This window comes from Oncorhynchus gorbuscha, linkage group LG16 (genome assembly GCF_021184085.1).
Source record: "Oncorhynchus gorbuscha isolate QuinsamMale2020 ecotype Even-year linkage group LG16, OgorEven_v1.0, whole genome shotgun sequence".
NCBI classification, from domain to species: Eukaryota; Metazoa; Chordata; class Actinopteri; order Salmoniformes; family Salmonidae; genus Oncorhynchus; species Oncorhynchus gorbuscha.
The window spans coordinates 8232400-8247924 of NC_060188.1; the positions used below are offsets into that span (position 1 = coordinate 8232400).

Genomic DNA, 15525 nt, shown 5'->3' on the forward strand with positions numbered 1-15525 from the left:
CCATGTGACCTAACCAGGAAAACCTCTGAGCCCTGGTGGCCTTTGTTGCCAGCCAATTAAAATAAGTATCTTAAATGTTTATTAGACACACAGCTCATATGATAGAGAAGCAGACAGAAGGAATCCCAGCAGGCCGTGATCAGGAGATCCTTCTGACCCAGTCAACCAGGCATTGAAGGGAGGAGGAGTCCCAGGCACCAGCAGTCAGCTCAGACGGAAAGCTTTTGATTCTGGCTTCAATGGAGAGGACACAGAGAGAGGGAGAAGACAAGTTCAAGCCAGTTATCTACATGGGTTGTGTCTGGTGGACAACTTGTCATGGTCATGATGATGAAGTATCGCTTAAGTCTAAACTGTTTTCCGTGTTAAACTTTATTGTAAGGCCACCTGAATAGTCGTTTTTTATCTAAACTGTGACTACAACCAGTCGTGTGTGTGCCAGTATGTAGATGTTGGTCAATATATGAAATCTGACCATATCATACATTGCATAGGATCACCACTGACATGTACAAAGTCTATCTCTGATGTAACCATGAGTCACTGGAGTGGTATTATGGCTATTGGTGATAATATGTGGATTTACAGCTTCAAAGGAGATACATAATACAGTGACACACAATGTGTTTTATTACATTATACTTTGAACCGGTACATGATGGATCAACCTTTTAGGGTGTAACCAAGCAAGGACCTTCGAGGACCTAAACAGCAGGGGGCGATATAATGAGCTCTGTTTCACTTTGCTGAGAAAGTAAAACAGAGAGAAAAGAAGACATGGCGTCTGGTGGTCACGATTCTTAACAATTTTTCGGTCGACACCTGACAAATTTGGATTGTTCTATTGATGCGGCAATGTTTATCAGGTAATGTAACATATCACAATGTCAGGGTAGAAGTGCATGGTCTGCAGTCTTAGCTTTTGGGCAATAAATGGCATTTTTAGGAGGCAAATGTCGATCATCATTTAACTTAGCAGTTGTCAGCAGTGTCAGTCAGTCTGAGCGCTTTCCAGAAATCTTCGGCAATAACAAACTAGCTTGTTAGTGTTTTAATCACATTCATTGCATATGTAGTGTTCTAATTTCATTTTCAATGTACTATTTCAATCGAAAGAATCAGTTTGCGTCCTCAAAATTATTGCTTTGGTTAAAAATGGTGTAATTGTCATAAGGGTGAAATGTAATTACTACAATATTATGTTGTGTGAACTGGAATGGAATTATCTGGTCTTGAAATTGTACTAGACACTTGTGATGCTGCTATGAATTCCCTCACTAACCTTCTCTTTTTTAAATGTTGTATTATTGTATTTGTTATGGAGAGGTCAGTATATGAGAGGAGACTGTTGCCCCAGTGGACTGAAAATAGTCTTGACAGGCAAACTGGGGAAAAATAGACTGTAGCCAGCAGATTCGACCGGCTTGCTTAAAGCTGCTCTAGGGTTGGACAGCATTCCTGTGTCGATTTTAAAGCCTCTGCATGCTCAGTCATACACAGCATTTACTCCGATGCGGCTCTGCAGAAGTCGAGGCATTCATACTTCTTGCAATTCGCATAGTTGTTGTCAAGGAAGGGAGTTTGTGTTTATACTGGACATAACGCAACCAGTCATGTCAATGCAGAGCTATACGGAGTTGTTATTCATGTTATTACAACATTTTGGAGTCGAATGGCATTGCCGTGCAGAGCTTGATTTGTCTTCTGCTGACCTGGGGGGATGAGAAATGCGTTGTACTCCGAATTTTCCCATTATCCCAACTGTTAAACTGAGAAGATTGAACGACTGCTAGTTTTTCTGGAAAAGTGTCATTTTTGTCCTCATGCTAGATAGCAGAAGACCTAGCAGCCATTTTGTTGTTCAATGCGCCATGCCATTCCATAATGGTTGCTGTGACTACCCATAACTAGCATGATGTCAGTGTAACAGTTGGGATAATGGGAGAATTCATAGTACAGCACATTTCTCATCCCTGGATTACATATCCCTGGTATGTTTTCTGAGCCAAATCTTGCGCCAGGTCCACGGTTTCTTAATCTACACAGGAATGCTGTCTGACCCTAGTGCAGCTGTAAGCAAGTGGGTCAGATCTGCTGGGTAAAGAGACTGTAGGCTACGGTCGATCTGCCTCTTCCTCCCCTACAGGCTTGACTAAAGTGAAATGATGGCCGAAATCATTGCTGTGAACATCTCGGACACATCCGCCACCTTCTTCCTGCCCCCATCTCCTGTCCTTGAGGACTCTGGCTTTCCCCTGGCCTCGCTGGACAGTGAGGACTATGTGTTTGTTGAGGCCAGGCACCCCAACAAGGTCCTGGAGGGCCTGAACAGCCTGCGTCTCAACAATGCCTTCTGTGATGTGACACTGTGCTGTGGGGGGCAGGAGTTCCCCTGTCACCGTATCGTACTGGCTTCCTTTAGCTCCTACTTCCAGGTATGGACAGTGATGTACGGTACAATACAACGTTATTAATCCCCACAGAAAGTGTGGAAGATATCATTGGGACAAGAGTACAGAAAACATACATTGTCCAGGAGCAGACACAGAATGCATACACTACTTCTCCATATACTACAAGGGCAGCAGGTTAAGAGCGTTGGGGCCAGTAACCGAAAGGTCACTGGTTTGAATCACCGAACCAACTAGGTGAAAAATCTGCCAATGTGCCCTTGAGCAAGGCACCTATCCCTAATTCCTCCTGTAAGTCCCTTTGGATTAGAGCGTCTACTAAATTACTAAAATGTATATGTAAATTAAATTGTGGGTAGATATTTGGGGGGACAAACAGTAGACGTTGGATCTGGGAGTTGTTCCCCAGAATGTTTGGGAAAATTTCAAAAGGTATTTCCTGCAATTGTGCACAGTTTGACATTACTTTATTATGCCTCTCTTGAAGGGTTTTTTGAAAACAGTACAACTGGAAGGATAAGTCAGCACCATCATGAATTAAGGTATTTCAAGGCAGATATTAAGAAGTCAAAAAAGATCAAGACTGAGATTTATTATAATTGTGAATATTTACCTATAAAAAGAAAGTTCCTGCAGTTCTACAGTTTGACATGAATGTATGCCCTCTTGACGGGTACTTTGAAAACAGTATAAGTGAAAGGATAAGTCACCAATGAAAGTATTTAAAATATTAATAATACACAAAAGATGAAGACTGAGTACTATTATAATGATGATGCACATTTACATAGGATGTCATCTACTAAGTTGATCATACATTGACTATCAAGTTTTCCTAGTTTACAGGTGGAGGTTGAGATAAAACACACCTTTAAGGACTGGCTGAATGCCTGTTGGAAAGAGAGAGTTAGGGGAGAGTCTTCATTCAAACTGTAAATTAGTCATATTTCACTTACTGGTACTGAAGCGGGAGGCGTGCGAATATATAGTGCGTCTGTCTAGACAGCGGAGGAGGCTCAGTGCGTCTGAACGGGGCCAGACTAATGCAGAGCAGTTTTATAAATGCTATTCTACACACTTTTGTCATGAGGCTGAGAGAAAATGTTGCAGTTTTAAAGCATTTTTTTTTTGCAGTTCTACACATTTGCCATGGGGTAGAGAGAAGTGTGCTGTTTTATAGCTCATCTCATGCTATTCACATTTTGCCATGAGGATGAGAAAGAATTTAGCATTTGTCCTGTTATTCTACAATCAACCTGTTCAGAATATTGGGGGAGGACCGGCCTCCTGGGTGGCGCAGTGGTCTAGGGCATTGCAGCGCTAGCTGTGCCACCAAAGACTCTGGGTTCGCTCCCAGGCTCTGTCGCAGCTGGCTGCGACTGGGAGGTCTGTGGGGCGACGCACAATTGGCCTAGCGTCGTCCGGGTTAGGGAGGGATATCCTTGTCTCATCGCGCACCAGCGACTCCTGTGGCGGGCCGGGCACAGTGCGCGCTAACCAAGGTTGCCAGGTGCACGGTGTTTCCTCCGACACATTGGAGCGGCTGGCTTCCGGGTTGGATGGCGCTGTGTTAAGAAGCAGTGCAGCTTGGTTGGGTTTCGGAGGACTCATGGCTTTCGACCTTCGTCTCTCCCGAGCCCGTACGGGAGTTGTAGCAATGAGACAAGATAGTAACTACGAATAATTGGATACCACGAAATTGGGGAGAAAAGGGGGTAAAATTTAAATATATATATTTTTTAAAGAATATTGGGTGGAGAGGACATGTCCCTCATCCCCTGTGGCAATTTTGCATATGACACACTAACACTTACCAACTCAATACGGACAGTCAGACTGTGCGTTAATATAAGTCGGTGGCCTCGAGGTTTGAGCGTTGGACTTCCGGAGCCGACAAGGTAACCCCCCCCAAATGATTATTCTAACTGCTATACTACATAGACCCAGAGGGCAATACAGTGGTGCAACGGGGATGAGCAAGCTGACGGTGCCCTTGCTTCTCAACTATTCCATTTACTGAATGGATACAGTTTACTGATGACCGTGCATCTTTTATATTGTCACTCACTGCAGACCTGAAGTACTTACATGTGGTCATTTGCTGTTGGCGCTTTTTCATTGGCAGGAGTCTGTTTCTCTCTTCTCCTAATTCTCTGCCCTCCCCTCTGTCCTCCCCAGGCCATGTTCTCCACAGACCTGATGGAGTCCAGACAGGAGCGGGTGGCCATCAACGGAGTGGAGTCCCAGATGATTGGCATGCTGGTCAGCTACGCCTACACGGCTGAGGTGGTCATCTCCAAGGCCAACGTGCAGGTGAGGTAGAACCGTTGTCTTCCAGTCTCACTTTGTAGTCAACTTCTGGTTTAGCATGGCAGTTGTTAAATTAAAGTTATACTACCCCAGAGTTGAAGTCAGTTTCATTCCTAGTCATAAATACAGTAAATGGCACTTTCCATTTCCTAAATAAATTTCCTGAGTTGACTGTCTTGAAATCAAATGTCATTGACCTGTGACCCCCAGGCCCTGCTGGCTGCGGCCAACCTCTTGGATGTGATGGCAGTGCGTGAAGCCTGCTGCCGCTTCATGGAGCGCCAGATGGATGAGATGAACTGTGTGGGCATCCACTGCTTCGCTGAGGCCCACTCCTGTAGGGAGCTGGAGAAACACAGCATGGACTACATCCTCCAGCACTTCGGCAGTGTCTGCCAACAGGTGAGATAGGAAGGGAGGTCTGGGTTGTGTAGTCCAAACCTGGGACCTGGTCTCAATAGTTTCAAATGTATTTTTCACCTCTGTTCTCCTTCATCTGTGCTGCATTGAACACAATGATCCCAGAGAGGTATTTGGTTTCACCCGTGTTGTTCCTTCAGAACAGTGCAGACGAAGGAGGGGACATTTCTCATGTCTCATTGTTTAGACATTCCCATTCTTCATGTATGTGAGAAAGGGGAAGTGACATCATAGTCTTTTGTTCCCCTTGCTGGTCTATGCCAGCCCAGGATCATGTTCCTTAGGCACCAAAAGGAAGAAACTAGACTTAAACAGGGAGGGACTACCTGGACTTCTTCCAATAAGCAACGCAATTTTTTGCTTAAATTTCAAAATCTTTTGAACACTGTCCCCCCCCCCCCCTCCTCCCAGGAGGAGTTCCTCTCTCTGTGTGCAGACAAGCTGACGGAGATCATCGCCAGCGACCACCTGAACGTAGCCAAGGAGGAGACTGTGTTCGAGGCCACCATGCTGTGGCTGGACAAGAGCGCCACCCGCAGGCAGAGCTTTGAAAAGGTCAGCATGAAAACACAACAGTCAATGCAGTGGTCCCCCATTGTCTGTGTGTTGAGCGGTATCTAGGCGACAGATTGTGTCCAGCTCTGTGCTACGCCCCTCCCTACAGTTCTCTGTTGACTGTGGTGTGGGGGGGTTTTAAGCTCTGGAATCCCCAGTAGATCTGACTGTCTGAAACCCCAGCTGTCAGTCACTCAGCTTTACATAAACGTTAGGGGTGTTAGCAATTTGTTATTCTTTTAAAATACAAACTCCAAAGCAAATCAGGGAGAGAAAAGTAGGTTTATTCAGAGAGGACAAATCAAGATGGTATGCTGGGAGTCAATGTTCAGTCTCCCTGTCCTCAGCTTTTCCCCACCGAACAAAAGAACAGGATGCCATTTATAACCCCCCACCCTAGCCTGGGGTTGACCTATCAGAAGTCCTTGGCCAAATAACCAGTATCCTGCTCCCGACTCAATGTACAGACCAATGAAAACGTGGCCCACGTCGCTCTGAGTTCAGGAGTGACATTCCACAGATTCTGAACAGATGTTGAACTGAAAACCAACTAATATTTACAAATCGCTATTGACCATTAGTACTCTAGTACACTCGTCCTCGGCATTGTGTATTTATCTTCAAAATATTCTTATATTCCCCCCTAGACCATTTAAAAAATAAATATAGTTAAAATGTCATTTTAGAAAACATAAAAAAACAGACAGAATAAAATACATTAGCAGTAAGCATAAAATAATTCACATTAAACACCTTGCATTTCTATAAAACACAAAGGGCATATTGTACTTGCCGTTGCCATAAGAAATAGATTTCACACAAAGTTATAGAAAAGAGGTCTTAACAAGTGTGATCGCACATCTGAGAGAGCATGGTTCACTACAGCACCAAGGACAGTTACCACGGGCACATTGACCACAGTCATGAGGCTTGGTGTGGTGATGATCCCCACCACATTCACATTGTGGTGTCTTTTCAACTATACACATGTCCCATAGATCTTTACTCACTACTTTAGTTGTGGCTATAGCTACCTTGCTAATTGGATATTGTTTTGTGCAAGGTGGGGCATCACCTGTCAAACACACTGATTCCATATCCACAGTTCCACAGTCATTTTTCTTCATAGTCCAAATAGCATGGTTCTGAACTATACATTTCTGGGGTTGTCTAATTTGCCACGTCACCTTTTCTTAAGGAATGTTCAATGTTGAGTCAAGTTACATAATAACATCAAAGCCTAAAATAGGTTGTTCAAATGAGCCTATCCACACCCCTGCATCAATCTTCATTGGACCAATAGAAATTGATAATGGTTTGGTTTGTTTCATATCAGTCTTCCCTCCACTCCTGTTGCCCCCCATCTTCTTTCCTGTGTAATGAGGACATATATGTTTTGCATAAGATATGGGCAATACAGTAACTTCAGGACCTGTATCTACTAAAAAATCTACTGCAAAGTTGTTAACCATCATGTTCACATATATTCCATCCGATTTCATATGTACACCAGCTGAGATGGGACGTAAGAGGGGGGTCTATTAGTTTACCTCCACAGTATCTAGAAACCTCTGCTGCTGAACTGGAGAGAGCTTTTTACATTTCTGCACGAGTATTGTGTCGTTGGGGCTGTTGTCTTTGTTCCATTTTCCCTTAGACGGACCCTGCTTCTCCTGGCCACTTCTCATAAAATCATGTTTTCTTTTCTGACAGTCTTGCTGCCAGTGATCAGAAATCCCGCAATAATGACATACACCAGGTTCCTCTTCTCCTGAACGGATTATGTTGTTGGTTTCACTCTGAACCTGCATAACTGATAACCACGTCTCATGGAAGCTTAAAAGTTTTTGACCATTAATCCAACTGTTTTGGAGATGCTGATTTATGTGTGATCACGATCTCTGGAAGTTTGTCTTTACACCCTTTTCACAGCCTGTGTTCAGGTTGGCCTAAGACATCGTTCGTCACTGCTGTCAGAATCTGTTGACTCAAAGACAGGCAGTGCCAGCCAGTTGCTTGAAATCTGATCTGCCTTGCACAACTCAGTGTAAAGCTAGATTAGGAGAACATAGGCCACAGGTGGGGGTCACGTCTGATTTTCATCTGTGTCTCCTGCTCTACTTTGAAATGGTTCTAGACAGTGAATTTAAAATGTCATGTTCACATCCGAAAGAGCTGTTCCACCTTTTTCCAGTGGTTTTCTCACTTAAAAATGACATTACATTAACGTCAAAAGTTGTATAATATAAATGCAGCAAAAAAATAAATGTCCCTTTTTCAGGACCCTGTCTTTCAAAGACAATTAGTAAAAATCCAAATAACTCTTCACAGATCTTCATTGTAAAGGGTTTAAACACAGTTTCCCATGCTTGTTCAATGAACCATAAACAATTAGTGAACATGCACCTGTGGAACAGTCATTAAGACACAAACAGCTTATAGACTGTAGGCAATTAAGGTCAAAGTTATGGAAACTTAGGACACTAAAGAGGCCTTTCTACTGACTCTGAAAAACACCAGAAGACAGATACCCAGGGTCCCTGCTCATCTGCATGAACGTGGCTTAGGCATGCTGCAAAGAAGCATGAGGATTGCAGATTTGGCCAGGGCAATAAATTGCAATGTCCGTACTGTGAGACGCCTAAGACAGCGCTACAGGGAGAGAGGACGGACAGCTGATCATCCTCGCGGTGGCAGATCACGTGTAACAACACCTGCACAGGATCTGGAGTAGTCCACGAGGAGGAGATGCACTGCAGTACTTAATGCAGCTGGTGGCCACACCAGATACTGACTGTTAATTTTGACCCCCCCCCTTTGTTCAGGGACACATTATTCCATTTCTGTTACATGTCTGTGGAACTTGAGTTTGTCTCAGTTGTTGAATCTTGTGTTCATACAAATATTTACACATGTTAAGTTTGCTGAAAATAAACGCAGTTGACAGTGAGAGGACGTTTCTTTTTTGCGTTTTTTATTTTGCATTTGAGTTTGTGTGTGTGTTTTTATATAACCCCTTTTGAGGACCCCAACCTCTTCTAGAACAAATAGTTTCTGTAGGGCCTGGCTACCCATAGCTTATGTTCACTCGTTTTTGAATGCTTACAAGGCTTACATTTACCACGTGTAAAAGTTGCTAGAAGGTTTCACAAGAACAGACTCCAACCTTTTTAATAGAGTAAAGAAAGGACTACACTCTAATAAAACAAAGGACTTGAGCACTTATACATCACAGATACATATCACTCATTGCATACACTATTTGAACCTGATTGGGTTTGTTTAAAATGATTTTGGTCTAGACTCACCCAGCAATTCTGTCGTCAATCAGGAGATTAAGAGTTGTCTCCCCAAAGTGGGTTGCGCTCAGCCTCTTTCTTCTGGATAAACACACAGTTGATAAGTTCTTATTGATGTTCAGACCAATTCATCAGGAACACGACACCAAGTGTTAGCAATTTATGTTATTCTTCAATAACACAAACTCCAAAGCAAATCAGGGGGAGAAAAATAGGTTTATTCAGAGAGGACAAATCAAGATGTTATGCTGGGAGTCAATGTTCAGTCTCCCCTGTCCTCAGCTTTTCCCCAGCGAACAAAAGAACAGGATGCCATTTATAAACCCCTGACCCTAGCCTGGGGTTGTCCAATCAGAAGTCCTTGCAGTACAACTTGGCCAATGGCCAAATAAGAAGAAAAATCAGAAGTAACAGTCAGTATCTGGTGCTCCCGACTCAATGTACAGACCAATGAAAATGTGGCACATGTAGCCCCCATTACTCTGAGTTCAGGAGTGACATTCCACAGACTCTGAACAGATGTTGAACTGAAAATTAACTCATATTTACAATTTGCTATTGACCATTAGTCCTGTCATCCTGTGTTGTGTATTTATTTTCAAAATATTCTTATCGGGGTTAGAACCCCATTGTATGGTCCTGTAGTAACCATGGGCCCTGGAAGGTGTCACCCTGGCCTGGCACAAATATAATTTAGAGCCTCAGATGTGAGTCGGTGTCATTTTGGATAGGTCAGAGGTCAGCGATACTATCATGTTAAGTGGAAGTTGGAGGTATCAAGGTCGCTCTGATAAAATGGAATAGGACCTAACCATTAAATTAAATGAACAAAATTGAAGGTTAGGTCCTATGGCTTTGTTTTAATGTGTATATAACACTAGAGGTTGGATGGAGATGCCTACCTGTGTCTGTCTGCTCATGTCTATATCCAGTGGGTGTGTTTGTTTTCAGTGTATGTGTCGTCATTCTAACCCACATCTCCCTGCAGGTCTTGGAGCACATCCGCCTGCCCCTGATCAGCCCGTACTACATCCACGATGTGATTGAGTCTCTGGAGGTGGTCCGGGAGTCCCAGCGCTGTCAGAGGCTCATCTCTGAGGCCAAGGACTACCTGCTGCTACAGGACCGACGAGGAGAGTTCTACTGCCCCCGAGCACGCCCACGTAGGTCCACAGGTAGGTACCACACGCATGGATACATGAACATACACACTCCAAATACACCCTGTCACCCTAACACACACAAACACAAGAACTTGAACACACACATTTAACCTCCCACTTGCCAAACTCCTCCACACGCCTAGTGCTTTAATTAATTAGATTTCTGAAGCGCAAACCCTGGTATGCCTGGAGGATTGTTCTGCCTTTAATACAATGATCAGCTCTCTGAAGGGACAAGTCTCTGTGGCTCCCCAGTCACATCCCTCTCTGCTGGCCTCTGTGACAGGGACAGCTGAGGTGATTGTGACGGTGGGGGAGAGGACGATAAGGTGGTGCTGCGTAGCGTGGAGAGTTTTGACCCCCTTACCAGCCAGTGGAAGAGTCTGGCCTGCCTGCCCTTCGCTGTCAGTAAACATGGCCTGGTGGTTTCAGGTGAGGACCATTTGGTTTAGTTTGTATATAAGATGGATCCTATGTCATAGATTGTTATAGGACCTTTGTTACATTTGACCTAATGCTTGAGAATGAGATGAAGAAAAGAGCGATGTCAGTTTCTCACAAAATAAACAGATTTTGTGAGGAATTGTATCATTTTCTAATTTATTCCAATCTCCATGTTCTCTCCCCCAGGCTCCACTCTGTACCTGGCTGGAGGGGAGTTCCCTGATGGCTCAGCCAGCAGAGAGATGTGGCGCTATGACCCCTGCTTCGACTCCTGGCTGGAGATGGCCCCCATGAACGTAGCTCGCTCAGAGCTAGGTAAAAATCAGTCAACTCTAGCCATTTATTTATCCATTTTAACATACTGTCTGACATGTCATAACACTGGTTAGAAGGACAGCCGGGGACGTGACTTTTTTGTAACAGGTTAGGTCCCCGTCCATGACTTCTGTAATGGAATAAAACAATAGCCAATACAGTACATCCTTTGTGAATGCTGACAGACTTCCATTGGATAACTCCTCTCTGTTTTAAGTTGAGCCTGCCGGCTCTTCCATAAATATGTCCCCCTCCCTCCCCTCCAGGTTTGGTGATGCTGGATGGCTATGTGTTTGCAGTGGGGGGCTGGGAGGGCCGTTCCCGCCTGGACTCTGTAGAGTGCTACAACCCCCACACCAACACTTGGCAGTTCATGGAGTCAGTCAAGATGGCCGTCACCAGCCCTGCTGTGGTGGCACTGGATGGACTGCTCTATGTCACAGGTAGGAGAGATCATTGCTCACCCACTTCCAGAGAACTCTATGGCTGTGTTTACACAGGCAGCCCAATTCTGATATTCTTTTGACCAATCAGATCAGCTCTGAAAAAATCTGATGTGATTGGTCAAAAGACCTATTTGTGGGAAAAATATCAGAATTGGGATGACTGTATAAACTCTATAGCAACTCTATAGGTTCAGCTTGGTCTATATAATTTTTCTGAAATTGCTTTATGCGGTAGTTTGAATTGTCTACAGGTAATCTTTAATATTAGATAGTAACTTATCAGTGTCCTCCTGCCTCCTAGGTGGTGCTGTTCTAGAGGATGGTGACGGCACAGACCTGGCCCAGGTGTACAACCCTAAAACGTCTGTATGGACTGAGGTGGCCCCCATGCAGATCGCTCGCTCCGGCTCTGCTGCCTGCACCCTGAAGGGGAAAATCTACGTCATAGGTATCAGGGATTAGTTTTGACTTTTAGATCACAATCAAATCAAAATCAAATTTTATTTGTCTCACACACATGGTTAGCAGATGTTAAATGCGAGTGTAGCGAAATGCTTGTGCTTCTAGTTCCGACAATGCAGTGATAACCAACAAGTAATCTAACTAACAATTCCAAAACTACTGTCTTATACACAGTGTAAGGGGATAAGGAACATGTACATAAGGATATATGAATGAGTGATGGTACAGAGCAGCATACAGTAGATGGTATCGAGTACAGTATATACATATGAGATGAGTGTGTAGACAAAGTAAACAAAGTGGCATAGTTAAAGTGGCTAGTGATACATGTTACATAAGGATGCAGTCGATGATGTAGAGTACAGTATATACATATGCATATGAGATGAATAATGTAGGGTAAGTAACATTATATAAGGTAGCATTGTTTAAAGTGGCTAGTGATATATTTACATTTCCCATCAATTCCCATTATTAAAATGGCTGTAGTTGGGTCAGTGTCAATGACAGTGTGTTGGCAGCAGCCACTCAATGTTAGTGGTGGCTGTTTAACAGTCTGATGGCCTTGAGATAGAAGCTGTTTTTCAGTCTCTCAGTCCCAGCTTTGATGCACCTGTACTGACCTCGCCTTCTGGATGATAGCGGGGTGAACAGGCAGTGGTTCGGGAGGTTGATGTCCTTGATGATCTTTATGGCCTTCCTGTAACAACGGGTGGTGTAGGTGTCCTGGAGGGCAGGTAGTTTGCCCCCGGTGATGCGTTGTGCAGTCCTCACTACCCTCTGGAGAGCCTTACGGTTGAGGGCGGAGCAGTTGCCGTACCAGGCGGTTATACAGCCCGCCAGGATGCTCTCGATTGTGCATCTGTAGAAGTTTGTGAGTGCTTATGGTGACAAGCCGAATTTCTTCAGCCTCCTGAGGTTGAATAGGCGCTGCTGCGCCTTCAATGAATACAATTACATGGACATGGGGGGGACCTGATCCTTGATCAGCACACATGCTCTAAGATGCTTGATTACATAGTAACTTTTCCCTGAACACGTGACCTGATCAGGAAAAAAGGCCCAAGTTTGAAGCCAGGGGATATTTCCACATTTTCCGTGGAAAAATACATTAGGATTTTCTCCTGTATTCCATTCATAGGTGGCTGGCATGCGTCCACAGAGAACACAGACAAGGTGGAGTGTTACGACCCCAAGAGTAACCAGTGGACCATGTGTGCCCATATGAGGGAGAGGCGCTACCGGCCCGGTGTGGTGGACGGCAAGATCTACGTGCTGGGTGGAGAGGAGGGCTGGGACAGGTAAGATCTACGTGCTGGGTGGAGAGGAGGGCTGGGACAGGTAAGATCTACGTGCTGGGTGGAGAGGAGGGCTGGGACAGGTAAGATCTACGTGCTGGGTGGAGAGGAGGGCTGGGACAGGTAAGATCTACGTGCTGGGTGGAGAGGAGGGCTGGGACAGGTAAGATCTACGGGCTGGGTGGAGAGGAGGAGGGTTGGGACAGGTAAGATCAGAGGAGGGCTGGGACAGGTTTTTCTAATCATATTCAGCTTGATTGTATTTATTAGGCCACACCTGAGCAAAATGGTTTTCAACAGAAAATGAAATCAAGCGTTTCTTATTGAACAAGTTGACGTATTCTCTCCCTATTTCAGTCAGTTTTCCCGCGTTTGGTGCCTGAATACGACCCTGATTTGGCAGGTGCAAGGCCTATAAAATATATTTTTAAGGAGAATATGAAAATTATCTGGGCTGCCTATGGCACCCTATTCATAGCACTACTTTTGATGAAATGGCACCTTATTCCATATGTAGTGCACTACTTTTGACCAGAGCCTACACAACCTGTCCCATCTGTCCGCCAGGTACCACGACACCATCGAGCGGTACTGTGAGGAGACAGACAGCTGGGAGATCGTGGGGGAGATGCCCACCAGCCGGAGCTGGCTGAGCTGTGTCTCTCTGCAGCTGAGGAAGGATGCCCATGGGGGCAGCCGCCCCGGCACTGCCTCGGAGACCGAGTTCTCTGTGGACTGAGGGAGAACTCCAGACGGAGGTCCTTGTACCATTCATTTATATTGCTCCAGACTGCCACCTTTTGGAGAGCTCTGAGTATGCATCTCTGCCAAACAGTCAACCTGACCCTGGCTGTTCAGGTGCTGTACAGAAGTCACTCTGTGCCAGAGACAATGCCAGAGGGCAGCTAACTACCTTAGTAGGGCTGGTATTCTGTCTCATCGTGAGTCTTGACCTTGCCAAGTGACTGCGCCTCAAGGCTTAACTCATGGAGAAGGACAGTTGTGTGACTGCCTCAATGGCAAGCCTGACAAAAGTGGTCTTTATTTCACCATGAAAGCCTGTTCTCTTACTCAATGGCATGGTTCCATTCTGTTGCCATGTCACTGTGTCCATGGTAACGGTATCATTTAGGATGGATGACCCTCGTCACACACTTATGGAACCCTCTCTTTTAATGTTACGTGAACGTTTGGGGTCAGGGTGTTTCATTAAACTGTCACCAAGATGTTCTCTCCACAACCATCACAGTCTATTTTTGCATTATTTATATGTGACGTTTAGTATTTATTTGATGTCTTGAGTTGATGGCCCATTTTATTACAATTGGAAGATCATTATTTTTCCCATTTATAAAAGATGCTCTTTATTGGCCAAAGAATCTATTGTGAACCAGTATTTAAGACTAATTAGTGAACAAAAGCCAAACCTGTTAAGTGTTTTGTCATGCAAATTTGGAAGGTATGTTCACAATTGCCTTTTGACTGCCTGTTATATGGTTTAGTTTATATGTCTAATCGGTATGCTTAGTAAATGTTGCTTTTGAGTAGTCATTTTAATTCTGTAAAAGTGGAAATGTGAATTTAATAAAAGCACATGGATGCCAATATAGTTACTACTGAATCTGACTATTCACGGTGCATCTCAACCTAGAGTGGCATGCTAATCCCCCTATAGATGCCAGGATCTCTACCTAATCTTGTCCCCCTACAGATGCCAGGATCTCAACACATCTCAACCTAATCTGGTGCCCATATAGATGCCAGGATCTCAACACATCTCAACCTAATCTGGTGCCCATATAGATGCCAGGATCTCAACACATCTCAACCTAATCTTGTCCCACTACAGATGCCAGGATCTCAACACATCTCAACCTAATCTTGTCCCCGTATAGATGCCAGGATCTCAACACATCTCAACCTAATCTTTTCCCCTATAGATGCCAGGATCTCAACACATCTCAACCTAATCTTGTCCCCCTATAGATGCCAGGATCTCAACCTAATCTTGTCCCCCTATAGATGCCAGGATCTCAACCTAATCTTGTCCCCCTATAGATGCCAGGATCTCAACCTAATCTTGTCCCCCTATAGATGCCAGGATCTCAACCTAATCTTGTCCCCCTATAGATGCCAGGATCTCAACCTAATCTTGTCCCCCTATAGATGCCAGGATCTCAACCAAATCTTGTCCCCCTATAGATGCCAGGATCTCAACCGAATCTTGTCCCCCTATAGATGCCAGGATCTCAACCGAATCTTGTCCCCTCTCAACTAGTCCCCCTATAGATGCCAGGATCTCAACCGAATCTTGTCCCCCTATAGATGCCAGGATCTCAACCGAATCTTGTCCCCCTATAGATGCCAGGATCTCAACCTAATCTTGTCCCCCTATAGATGCC

The 15525-nt window shown here is 44.6% G+C and overlaps 1 pseudogene; it reads left to right on the plus strand.

The window, feature by feature from the left end:
• The first annotated feature begins 712 nt into the window (after window positions 1-712).
• On the plus strand, window positions 713-14732 carry LOC124000309 (annotated as a pseudogene).
• The last annotated feature ends 793 nt before the right edge of the window (window positions 14733-15525 follow it).